The sequence below is a fragment of the Xenopus tropicalis genome, chromosome 6 (genome assembly GCF_000004195.4).
Source record: "Xenopus tropicalis strain Nigerian chromosome 6, UCB_Xtro_10.0, whole genome shotgun sequence".
Classification (NCBI taxonomy): Eukaryota; Metazoa; Chordata; class Amphibia; order Anura; family Pipidae; genus Xenopus; species Xenopus tropicalis.
Genome location: NC_030682.2, coordinates 55231520 through 55244652, shown reverse-complemented (window position 1 = coordinate 55244652; position 13133 = coordinate 55231520). Strand labels below are relative to the sequence as shown.

At 39.6% G+C, this 13133-nt stretch overlaps 1 protein-coding gene and 1 pseudogene across 1 annotated transcript in view; both read left to right on the top strand.

Moving 5' to 3' along the window:
* The first annotated feature begins 8875 nt into the window (after positions 1-8875).
* Positions 8876-9033, top strand: LOC116411819 (annotated as a pseudogene).
* A 2355-nt stretch (positions 9034-11388) lies between these two features.
* Positions 11389-13133, top strand: part of cul1 (cullin 1) — a 57007-nt gene continuing 55262 nt past the window's right edge. Inside the window, exon 1 of the mRNA XM_012964854.3 lies at positions 11389-11881. The gene's annotated coding sequence lies outside the window, so the exon portion shown is untranslated. The remainder of the gene's footprint in view (positions 11882-13133) is intronic.

Here is a 13133-nt window from a genome sequence, read left to right as displayed (position 1 = left end):
ATATCAAACAAGGCAATAGAGATGCCTCCACATTAGAGAAACAAATTTGAGGCCACTTGCATTGCTGAGATGCCCATAGGGGCAATGACTTGGCAGTCCTTGAGAAACCTCCATAGTAAAACACGCCAAAAGGTGTGTAGAAGTCATTTTATTTTTCCATTATGTATTGTATGCCAGGCACCAAACATAACTGGCAAAAAAAGAAATAAAAAATAAGCTGTTCTATAGATAGAATATAGATTTATATTTTTTAGATGTTTTCTGAAAGATCTAGGGATGCACCAAATCCAGGATTTGGTTTGGTATTCGGCCAAGATTCTGCCTTTTTCAGCAGGATTTGGATTCGGCCGAAACCACGGTCCTGGCCAAACCGAATCCTAAAAATCACGTGACTTTTTGCCACTTTAACACATGTAAGCGTAAACGTTTAACCCGGCTGAAACCTAATTAGCATATGCTAATTAGGATTCTGATTTGGTCCGGAACTCAGCAGAATCCTTTACCAAGGATTAGGGGGTTCGCCCAAACTCAAAAAAGTGGATTCGGTGCATCCCTAGAGAGATCTAAAAAAAAACCCGAAGCGGGGGTGTGGGTCTTCCCATCACAAGACCCCATACAAAACCAAAAATATTTGTAACCATGTTGAATGGTTTGACTGAATGAATTGCCCAATGCAAAGACACACTGGGAATTAGCTGTATATTTATTACAGGATTTATGCAACATGCCTTTCTGTGCTAAGGTTTAAAGTTCAAATCCACAATTAAAACCCAGAAGCCAAGGTTAAGATCCTGATCTCCATCTCAAACATGATATACAGGAACCCAGTACAGTAGGCTTCTCATAAGATTTTATGATTTCACCTTTTTTGCTGCTCTTTTTGGGTACAGAAACATTGGTTTATTAATCCATATCTTACACCACTTTTATCTGTCATTTGCTGCTCCCTTTTAAGGTTCTCTCATCAAGAGTGAATTTGCCAATGTTTCATGTCAACCAACTTGCCAGTCTAGCAGGTCCATTTATTTTGTTTTACCAGATGACAGACGGAACACATTTATAAGAGTAGTCGCATGTAACATGAATGGACAAAAAGGAACTCATGTATGTTTGCTGAATACTCTTCGTGAATGTCTTTTATTTCAGATGACTATTCTATTAGAAAACAGGTTGATAAATAAACATTAACCAGAACTTCTTTCTTTCTAAATGAGCTTTGTCTTTGTGGTCTGATTTTATTTACAGATTTAATTAGGCAAAAGGATATGAAAGCCAGACATACAGGCCTCTGTAATTGCTCATTATGATGACAAATTGCATTGCTGTTGTGGTTAACTAACGTTCCTTCACACCAATTGGGCTAAACAATTCAGGAGTTGAAATGTTACTTTGAACATTTCCAACATGATTTTTATCCTAAGCTACAAGTGTTTACCCCCCTCGATGGCACTTATATACAGGTTTCCAACTGCAGCAAACACCTTGTGGCTGCCAATATAGAAGCAATAAGACAATAAGAAGCAATGGGGAGCAGAGGCGTGCATATCCAGCAGGACTGAAGCACACTGTGTTTTGAGGTAGTGGGCCATATAATGCCAAAAATGCCATAAAAATGCTATACTCAAAAGCCCTAAATTGATCAAATTATACAAAATTTTGACCCCAAATTTCAAGATACTGGAATTCTGGTTAGACCATTGGTCACCTGGGCTCTGTGCCCTGCCAACAAGTATAATAGAGATACAATTTTAAAAAATGCCCCATGCACACCCCTGATCCATGCCAAAATCCTGCACAGGATCTGACAAAACCCCTCCAATTCTTTACAAGCCCCGCACAATTTGTGACCCACAAATTTATTGGTGGCTGCTCTGCCATGGGGCCCCTGATTGGACTACTTCCTGATGGTGTCCATGCCTCTATAAGTGATCTATGGGAGCAAAACAAACCAAATATTTCTAAAGCTTCCCTGAAATCTTTAGTGTGAGCTGTCAGTACTACAGCTTACTATTCCTAAACTGCACAATGATAGCCAAGTCACCTGACCCCTGTGGGGTGGAACTAGTCATTAGTTACATGTAGGGCTTAAGTCCTTCTTTCTACATGCTTTAATTCCTGCTAAATGTGGCATTGAACATTCATTGTAGCAAGCAAAAAAATGAGAGAAGAGACATTGTGGGGTAGAATAGATAAGAAAAATGTAAGGGGAGGGGTTTGAGGAGAGGTGGCTGATAAACTGGCAGATGTGAGAGGAGTGGAAAGAAGAAAAATGTGAGAATAAAAAAATAGTTCATGTTACTTCGTACCCAGTAGTGCCCATATTAGTGGCACAGTGGTCAAACAGTACCTTAATTATAATCTGACAGCATTGTAATGGGATTATGTGCTTGGGGGATCTCTGTCTACTACCATTCACTGTATGTCCTTGGGGTCTCACTGTATAACATGCTTGTGGTGAAACAATCTATTGCCCTGAGTGTATATAACATACTTAGGGTTCCAGTACCTGCTAACTATAATTTAATGTGCTTGCAATCACCCCTTGCATATGATTTACTCTCACACCCTTTACTGTTTTCTGCAATACAGGCTGGTTTATCCTCTTAGGCTCTCCCTCTAGTGGTGCTTTGCAGGAAACTGCAAAAAGCATTCACAGACCAAGATCCCCTTTCTTCTTTTTTTTTGTATTTTGCCCAGCATAATACATGAGCCCTGTAATCTTTTATGTTTTAATGAAACAAATGCCCTAATTTACTGGGATGTTTACAAGACAGTCATGGAAAAAAGTGGCTGTGATTATTCTTTCTGTGGGTGGTTCTCAATCTCAGTGTAAATAGTGGGTCTGTGTTGTATAACAATAAGCAATGGTGTCTGTATAGCAAGCAGAGGAGGAAGTTACAGCATAAAGAGTTGTTAAATCCTAGCCAGGCAGAACAGGTTCATTGTATGTCACAAAAAGCTCATCTCTCCCATACTTTCTACAAGGCCCTGTCTACTTTATTCAGTTTAGTAACACTTTTTTCTCCAGTTTTTTTTTTTGTAAGGTAGTGTTTCTTAACGTCTTACATGGGAGACAAATGAATATGATTATTCACTTTCATGGGTTAAAAATTGATTCAGAATCAATTATGCGCCCTATTTTAATTCCTATTTTCTGTTTGTTAGAACTTCATATGGAGTCTCATAGAGAATAAAATTCTATGTAGTTTAAAGATTATATTATCTTTACAGTTGTTAGTACAGGTATGGGATCCCTTATCCGGAAACCAGTTATCCAAGTTCTGAATTACGGAAAGGCTCCATTATAAGCAAATAATTATAATTTTTAAAAATGATTACCCTTTTCTTTGTAATTATAAAACAGTACCTTGTACCTGATATAAGATATAATTAAACCTTGGAGCCAAAACAATCTTATTGGGTTTATTCAATATTTAAATGATTTTTAACAAACTTAGGTTATGGAGAGCCAAATTATGAAGATCCCTTATCCGGAAAACCCCAGGTCCCGAGCATTCTGGATAACAGGTCCCATACCTGTAGTGAGGAGGGGGTGCATAAAGATTCATTCATCAACCATCTGTAGTGGTATGGCTGTATGTGTACTTTGTGGGGGAATTATTGTTTGTGACAATTATCTTTGTCAATTTCATTACATTGATCTTCGAAAAAGCAGAATAAGGTAGAGCAGCAGTTAAAAAAAGAGCTGTCAAAGAGAGCACCAGGAGGGCAGGAGTAAGTCACAAACCAACAGTTACTGGCGGGTGTAGTTCAATACAATATCTAGAAGAGCGCCACAAGTCTACAGTAATGAACATTAGGGGGCAGATTTACTAATCCACGAATCCGAATCCCAAAAGGGAAAAAATCGTATTGGAAACTAAAATTTTGCGACTTTTTCGTCACCGTCGCAATTTTTTGTATTTGTCGCGACTTTTTCGTTGCCGTCGCAACTTTATTGTACTTTGCACAACTTTTTTGTCGCCGACGCGATTTTTTCGTATTGAGCGATAGTAAACGGCGGAAAAACCTATCCGATTTTTTCGCGACAGCGGCAAAAAAGTCACGGAAAATATACGTAAAAGTTGCGACGGTGACGAAAAAAACGCAGGACATACGAAAAATCGTGCCGGCGACAAAAAAGTCGCAAAAATACCGATCATTACGAAAAAATGTATTCGGACGCTTTCGGTCCGTTCGTGGATTAGTAAATTTCCCCCTTGGTGTATGTCTAACATAATAGCTGGAACACAGTTTCCTCCTCTGCATCTCTCTAACATGCATGCAAGTCAAGGTCAAAAGCAAACTAGGGAGGATGCAAAGGAGGAAGTAGTGTTCTGTTAGACATCCATTCACTTCAGCCTCTGTAGATAACATTTTTGGCTACGTGACTAAATAAAAAATGTTGTATTCTCATACAAAACTCTTTTTGCGCACCACAACTACTTAGTCAATTTGAGTCTTTTGCATTTTTTTTCCACTTTTGCTACCTGTTAAAAATTATGAATATTGAATTTGAGGTATTCATGTATTTTTTTTGAGGTATTATTCAATCACATTTTTTATTCTGATTTTTTAATAGATAAGGTATGTCACTTTTTATATTAAATTCAAGGTTAAATGCAGTAGGCAAAAAATATGTAAATTACACAAATATGAATTCTGATAGATAAGTTGGGAGTATTGGTAAAATAACTTCTAGAAATTTGTATGATAGACATCCATCAGATATAGTTCTTCAGTTGATATATCCACTTTCATTTGGCCTTCATTTTTTACAGTTTTGAATTATTTGCTGCCTTTGGTCTCTTTTCAGGTTTCAGTTGGGGGTCACTATTTTCATTGCTTATCTTTCTATTCAGGCCCTCTCCAACTTACATTCCAGTCTCTCATTCAAACCACTATCTTTTTTTAGGGTAAATTGGGCATAGATCTTCGAATCCCAAGAAATCATAGAGAGCGTCTGAACAAAAATCTAAATATTTCAAAAACATATTTGAACACCACTGCAAGCCTGTGGGCCATAGAATTCATTCCTGTGAACAGAAATAGTTAATAGTTTTTTTCAACCTGTGGATTCTGGTGTGTCTATGTAAAAAAACAAATTTACTTCCGGAAATTCAGATAGTGTTTAGGCACATTTTCTACATAAGCCCAACAGAATAAGCTCATGTCAAAAAGGGGGGTATATTTTCCCTTTAACAAAATGCTGAACCCACACGAACAGATGCAGCCTCTGACTCTAACAGAGCTTACCAATAAAACAAAGTCTGTTCCTATGGCAACTGACCTAAATTCCTAGCAAAAATACCTCCTAAAAAAAGTCCCACACGTGATTAACATTCTATGTTATGTGCAATGTTTATTTTAGCCTGCAGTATTTTAAAAGGAACACTATGTTCAGTAGAATTGAAATGTGAATGCACATGCAGTATTTGCCTATACAGATATGGAGTGCAAAGGAAAAACTTCTTATGTTTAATTGATAATGCGGTTAAAGTGGCAATAAATGGGCCACAACTCTATGGTATCACTGATTGGCCCACGGTAGATACTGTACAAGTGCGTATACATGGTTTGGCCACCTTTCTTTTGTTTAATTCCTTCAGGTTGTGACAGCCCAGATAACTAGTATAGCAGGAAGTGAAGACAGGCTGTGTTTTGGGGTCCTGTTTTATGTTTTATTACAGTTTTGCTGAAAAGGTGAAATTGCCCTTTAAGCTGCAAGTCTCAGTTCCTCTAAGAGACCTGTTTAGCTTATTAGTTAACAATTGTATCTTTTTAACTTTCTGGGCTCTCTGCCAAAAGCTACTTTCAAAGGGAAATGAGGGACTTTTCAGTAAGAATCCGGGACTGCAGGTTAAGCTGTCAAAAGAGGGTCTGTCCCATGAAAATCGGGACAGTTGGGAGGTATGCTCTACTGGTTGCTGGTTATTTGTTCTTTATTTTATTTGGAAAACCCGATACTATCATTCCCCACCCCTCATATTGTAAAAAGCTAGTGATACGTCCAAATGCCATTATGTGATTTGTTAATGTCTGATCTTGATGTTGGACCAATGCTTATAATGTGAAAAAAAAATACACCAATATGGAGAGTGTCCATTAAATAAGTATCTGTATTACGTTACACCTTTTCTTAACTTTGCCCCTACCCTCGAACTGTATTCCCCTTCCCAATTATTTTCTTTATATATCAGACCCTGCTTTTCTCTCCTTTCTGTATTCTTGCCCTAAAACATTTTATAGCCCCATTTTATTTTTCATATTGCCTAAAAAGGATAATGAGCACATTAACCCCACATGTCTGTAAGATCACTGCAGACAATGTATTTGCTTGCAAACTTTACTTCTGTCCCAGGGCTGTCTGATGCTGTTCCAGGGTTCTGATGCTGCTTGTCTTGCTCTGGCTCTGGCTCGTCTGCTTACCTGAAACACCCACAAAAAATATTAAAGAAGGCTATTTCCACATTGGAAAGCACAGTCATCATTAATTATTTGACTCCTTTCAAAGGAGGAGATCAGTTTCAGGCATCATGGCCCACCAGGATTTTGCCTCTTGACAAGTCTGACCCTGTCCTTTACTGTAAATAACAAGGATTAAAAATCACCGAGGAGTTATGTGACCATATAAAGGCCCAAGGCTGCATGCTGAGTTGGAACTCTGAGTATCACTTATGTATTATAATAGATAATGTACTGCTCCTACTGTAACTAATAAGGATATTAAAAGTCACTGAGGGGTTCTCTGATCACGTAAAGGCACAAGGCTAGAGGCTGAGTTTTACATGTAATTCTAAGTATAACTCATGTATTATAAGGGATCATTTACTACCCCTACTGGAATTTATAAAGATATTAAAAGTCACTAAGGGGTTTTGTTACCATATAAAGGCACAAGGCTGCAGACTGAGTTACACAGAGAACAGAGTATCACTTATGTATTATAAAGGATAGTGTATCGCCTACTGTAAATTATAAAGAGGATTCAAAGAATGCACTGGGTTTATTGCAACCTTTTTAGGTCTTTTGCCACAACTAACCATGATACCTAGGATCAATGCAGAAAATTAATTATGAGCACATTAACCATAGACATGCCAGTAAGTCCACTCCAGAAATGGACAATTACCATATTAATTCCAGACATGCCAGTAAGACCACTGTAGCAATGGATTATGAGCACATTAATCTTAGGACAGTAAGATTACTGCAGAAAATAAACAAATAGCATATAAACCTGAGACATACCAGTAAGAGTGCTGCAGAAATGGACAATGAACATATTTTTCCCAAATATGTAAGATCACTGCAGAAATTGATTATCATCTTATTAAACTCAAACATACTGGAATTATCACTGCAGACAGATTAAAAGCATTACTTTACCCACCCCAGATTGAAACATTACCTTACCCACCCCAGTATACTACATATATTTTTCTTTCAGCCTTCCCCTACACTTTGTATCTTGCACCCACTTTCATAAAGTGGCTGTTATGAATTAAAGCAGTGATCCCCAACCAGTGGCTTGTGAGCAACATGTTGCTCCCAGTGTCCCCAAAGCAGGTGTTTCTTTTTGAATTCCTGGTTTGGTGGCAAGTTTTGGTTGCATAAAAACATGATGTACTACCAAACAATCCCTCCTGTAAGGTGAGATTATGCATAGATGTTACCAAATAGCCCTTATTTATGATCGTTTATGATGCTTGTGTTGCTCCCCAAGTCTTTTTACATTTGACTGTGGCTCACGAGTAAGAAAGGTTGGGGACCCCTGAAGGGTATATAAAATATTGTTAAACTTGTCAGTTATGCTGACTTAGGGCTAAACAAGCACCAAAATGGATCAACAACTAGAGCAGAATCACAGAAATGCAATTATAAGATACTACTTTTTAATACTAATACTAATTTAATAAAAGGCGTAAATCTTGCCAAGGTCAGCAAACCGATAGCAACCTTGATATATTAACCTTTAAAACACTCTAAAAGACTTTATCCAAATTGTGCAATACATGATTCACAAAAACTTTGATGAATTATATTATACAGAATTAACCATCCTTCCCAGTATTCAAAAATTAGGTTTTATAGGATTGGTTACATTGTTAAAAGGTTATAAGGTTAAATTGAGACTATGTAACAATAATGAATGTTAAGGACATAGGAAACTGTTTAAGGGGATAATGTTTTTAAATAAGACTGATGGTATGTTTTTATGGATTTTTATGTATTAATTTTTGCAGATCTATACTCTGAATTATGCCTTGCCTATGGAGGTTTCACTTATGGACACTGAATACTGGGAAGGGTGGTTAATTCTGTATAATATAATTCATCAAAGTTTTTGTGAATCATGTATTGCACAATTTGGATAAAGTCTTTTAGAGTGTTTTAAAGGTTAATATATCAACCAAACAATCACATATGTTAATGTTGTGACTATTTAATCATGTGCACTGGTGTGTCTGTATGCCTGACGAAGGGGTACGCCCCCGAAACGCTGGCTGAAATATTTTGACCTTGCTTTCTTCCCACCAGCTAAAATGCAAATCACTGGTGGGGAAATAGGAGAGACAACTTCGGGCCTTTTTGCAAAGCCAAAGCAATGTGTATGTTTTACATTATTGCCAGTGGAAAAGCATTTGCAGAAGATTAGTACAGAAGAATAGGAGATTTATCACGGGTGACTAATCTACACGTGTCATTGCATTGCCCTTAACAGCAAACACCAGGCAGTTTAAGTGTGAAGACACACAGAGCTACTTTACTGTACAGCGCTGCGTACATAAGTAGCGCTTTATAAATAAAAATATACATACATACATACTAGTAGCCGCTACTTGTCACGGCTACAGAAATAGACAATGCTGAGAGCTTTGCACAGTGGCAGTATCATAGCCAATGAGGTCAAACCGAGGCGTGATTATTGCTAATTGTGTTGAAGCTGAGGCTTAATGAAAGAGGAGGAGCTGTGTTCCCATTAGGGAAGAGCTGCTGTCTTATTTTTCGTCGGGGGCTTCGCACATGCTCCTTCTGCCTAATCATGCTTCACTTCCTTTGCCACAGCCATTAGGTGGGCGGGAGGTATTTTCTATTTTTTCTTTCCAGCTTCCAGCTGGAGCCTTACCAAGGCAATTAATGGCATTGCACCCTTTTTGTGTTTGATTTCTGCACCCTGGATAGGTGTCATAGTCCTCTGGGCTTGACCCTAGGCCAAGACTTGGTGGTCCTCACCCTAGCTTCGGCGAAGGTGGATCTGCCCGCACATGCTGTTCATTGGCGAAAGCCTTGGACATATGAGCATCGGAGCCCATACCTTTGGGTAGGGCAATGACTCAACAGAGCTTTGCGCAGTGGCAGTTTCATAGCCAATGAGGTCAAACTGAGGCGTGATCATTGCTAATTGTGCTGAAGCTTGATGAAAGCGGAGGGCTGTGTTCCCATTAGGGCAGAGCTGCTGGCTTATTTCTTGTCGGGGGCTTCGCACATGCTCCTTCTGCCTAATCATCCTTTACTTCCTTTGCCACAGCCATTAGGCGGGCGGGAGGTATTTTCCTTTTTTTCTTTCCAGCTGGAGCCTTACCAAGGAGATTAATGGCATTGCACCCGTACACTTCTGCACCCTTTTTGTGTTTGATTTGTGCACCCTGGATAGGTGTCATAGTCCTCTGGGCTTGACCCTAGGCCAAGACTTGGTGGTTCTCACCCTAGCTACGGCGACGGTGGATCTGCCCGAACATGCTGTTCATTGGCGAAAGCCTTGGACACATGAGCATCAGAGCCCATACCTTCGGGTAGGACTCACAGGCAATGACTCAACAATAGACAATGCTGATCATTTACTGATAATTGTCTCTACATGTGTTTTAGCAGAGGCATTTCTCAGTATTATCTATGGCAGTGGATTTTCTGGCGTTTAGTAGCCGTGAAAAAGTAGCTGCTACTAGTAGCTCTGCATGTCTTCACCCTTATGGCAGTGGCACGGGGGGAGATTAGTTGCCCCACGACAAATCTTCGTTACCGTTGCTGACTAATTTCCCTGCAATGCCATCTCACCAGCAAGAATGTAAATCGCTGGTGGGATGGCATAGCATCGCTTCGGTTTGTCAAAGTCAACCGAAGTTGCCTCTCAAGGCAAGGCGTATGCCAACCCTCCGGCGATTTACATTCTTGCCGGTGAGATGACATTGCGGGGAGATTAGTCGCTCCTGGGGCGACTGATCTCCCTGTGTGCCACTGCCCTTAAAGACAACCCTTCTGAAAGCATGGCCAGATAAATAATAATATAAAATGTTTGCTTGCTGATAGTGAATCCAAATAAAGAGTTCTAATAATAAGTTCCTTACTGAATTACGCAGAGCAGCTAATTTAAGTTACAGTGGGGCACATGCATTATGGCTGCCATACTCTTGGTACTGCTCTTATGCTGTATGATTGCACCTTTTTTTACAGTGCTTCTGTTTTGAAATTCCTGCATGACTGAAAAGCACAGCCAATAGGTGTGATCTTCCATTAGAACGAAAAGATATCCACTATAAGATCCACTTGTTTGGTGATATTGCCAAATGAGTGGATCTTCCCCTGATATGCCCACCTAAGGTGGGTGATATCTATCTAATCTGACTGTTTCACAATGATGGGGATACAGGTGTTGGGGATGGGCCCACATCAACAAGCCAACATGGTCCTTGATCCCACAGGAAAATTCAATTTTTCACCCAGGTATTGGTCAGGTAGGCCCATCGGAGTGCCCCATACACAGGCAGATAAGCTGCCAAATCGGTCTCCCTTAGTCAGCCCTGTGGTTTTAGATATATGTTATTCCCTTTTCCCTGCTGAAAATACAATTTAACTTAGCCGGATCCAGGCTTTAATACAAGTAATTGCCATACAAAATGCAATAATCATACAGGGCTGCCGTTCCAGCTTTTAATAGGGATACTGTCACATTTCATAGAAAAAAAAACTCTTCATTAGAAGATCATTACAGTTTATAAAGGCATTGTGTTAATAATTGTATTGATTTCAATTAATAAGTTAATCAAGATACTACAGCCTCCAGTATTTGCAGGAGGGTACAGGGAATTGCACATAACTGAAAAAACTAAGGCTATAGAGTACAGGCTCCTATAGAACAATATGAATATACATGTTTAAAAAGTGAAGTAGGAGGGCTTAAGTGATAACGAGCAAGAGGGAGGTATGTGGAATGAGAAAGAAGGGCAAATGTAGAATCTATAACTGACGCCCATAAGAATGATGGAGGAAGGCCAACGCATGACATCAGTCAGAGGCGGGGCCAGGGTGACGTCCCGGAGAGGCGGATGAAGAGGGAACCTGGGACCTGTCAGGAAAAAGTAAGAGGAGGGAGAAGGCTGACTGGGGCACGTGGGACCTATCAGTGCAAAGTAACAGAAGATCGCATAACTGTTACCTGCAGTGGGAAAGGTGCGATAAGGATTTGGTTTTTTAGAGATTTTAGAAGGGGAGAGAGCAGGACGCACTTTAGATTTTTAGAGTGATGACCTAAAACGGGCACCGTAGTGGAACTTAGACCAGGGCTGACATATAGTAAATAGACTTATGACTGACAGCAGTAAGAGCCAAATAACGCACAGTGGGGTTGGTTTCTCTTTCCATTTGGCAGAGGGAGGAGTAGCTAGTGCTGGGAGGATCCAGCCAATGTGAACAGGACATCACTGGGCCTATTCTGCCTGCTAGGCAGGCCTGCCTGAGAGAGGCCTTACTACCTACTTAGTTCTTCCTCTTGCGTCTGTGGATTTGCTGGCAGCCTATAGAAGGGGAACCCCGTCCTTGTGCGAACGCGCTGCATCCGCTTCTCGGGGGAAGGCGAGCCTGGGGACTGACGGGAATGCTGGTAAGTACGGAGTATAACTAATTCAGCCATTCATTCACTCATAGCAATCTGTCTGCCTGGCAACGAGTGAAAGCCGTTGTCCTTGCTGGGATTTAGAAGAATGATCCAAATGTGCGTGTGCGCTGGCCTTTCTGATTCATGTATAACTGGGAAGCAGTGATATGTCAATTTTTGTGTTTTTTACACACTTGGAGTTGTATGTGTCATGGGAGGTATAAGTAAGGATTAGCATGTGTATCTAATGAGGTAGATATTAGAGCAATCGTGCTTGGTCCCTTCTGAACAGTAATATGCTTGGTAATCCACAAGAGCCATGAATATTCTGTGAAATATGTTGTACACGTGTGTGTGTGTGTATATAGATATATATATATATATATATAGATATGTTAGTGATGTGGTTAGTGTTGTTTAAATTTGTGACTCCCTGAAATTTGTAAAATATAAGGATATTATAAGTCACCAAGTAGATCCATGACCATATAAAAGCACAAGGCTGAAGTCTTTTATGCCATTCATGTAACACTGTCAAGTATCCTTATATTTTACAACAGCAGAGCTGTCAACTCCAGAAGTTTATTTTCCTGGGTGATCATTGGGCCCCTCACCTCTGCGCGTATGTGATGTCATGTACAATTCTCGGTATGACATCACTAGTGGTTGGGGGAATTAAAACTGGCAAAATGTGGGTTGGGAGGGAAAATTGGGAGACATAACTTTTTGGGGGGAGTTGACAGATCTGCAACAGAGGGTACTTTATTATAATACAAAAGTTTAGTGAGTAATGTGAAAAAAGTTACATCACTAAACACCCTGTCTAAGGATATAATTTGCAGGATATTTATGATTTTTATGTATCATAAAAAGAAAATGCACTCCCTGTGAGGGGATTAGAAGTTAGATTGAAGTTCCATGGCCTTCAGCCCCGTGCATTTATATGGCCAAAACTCCTAGGTGATTTATAATATAGTGAATAATGTACCCCCTGTTGTAAAATATAGAGATATTATAAGTCACAGAGGTGTTACATGACCATATAAAAGCACAAGACTGAATGCTTTTATACAGGTCATTGAACGCCGAGGTGACTTCTAATATCATCATATTGTACAACAGGGGTACATTATTTATTATAATACATGTTTCAGTGAGTCATCCTTATATTTTACAATAGGGGGTACATATCCTCCAAGGGGCAAGAATCTTCTATCTCAGTGTTTTTCAACCTTTTTTGGGCAAAGGCACACTTGTT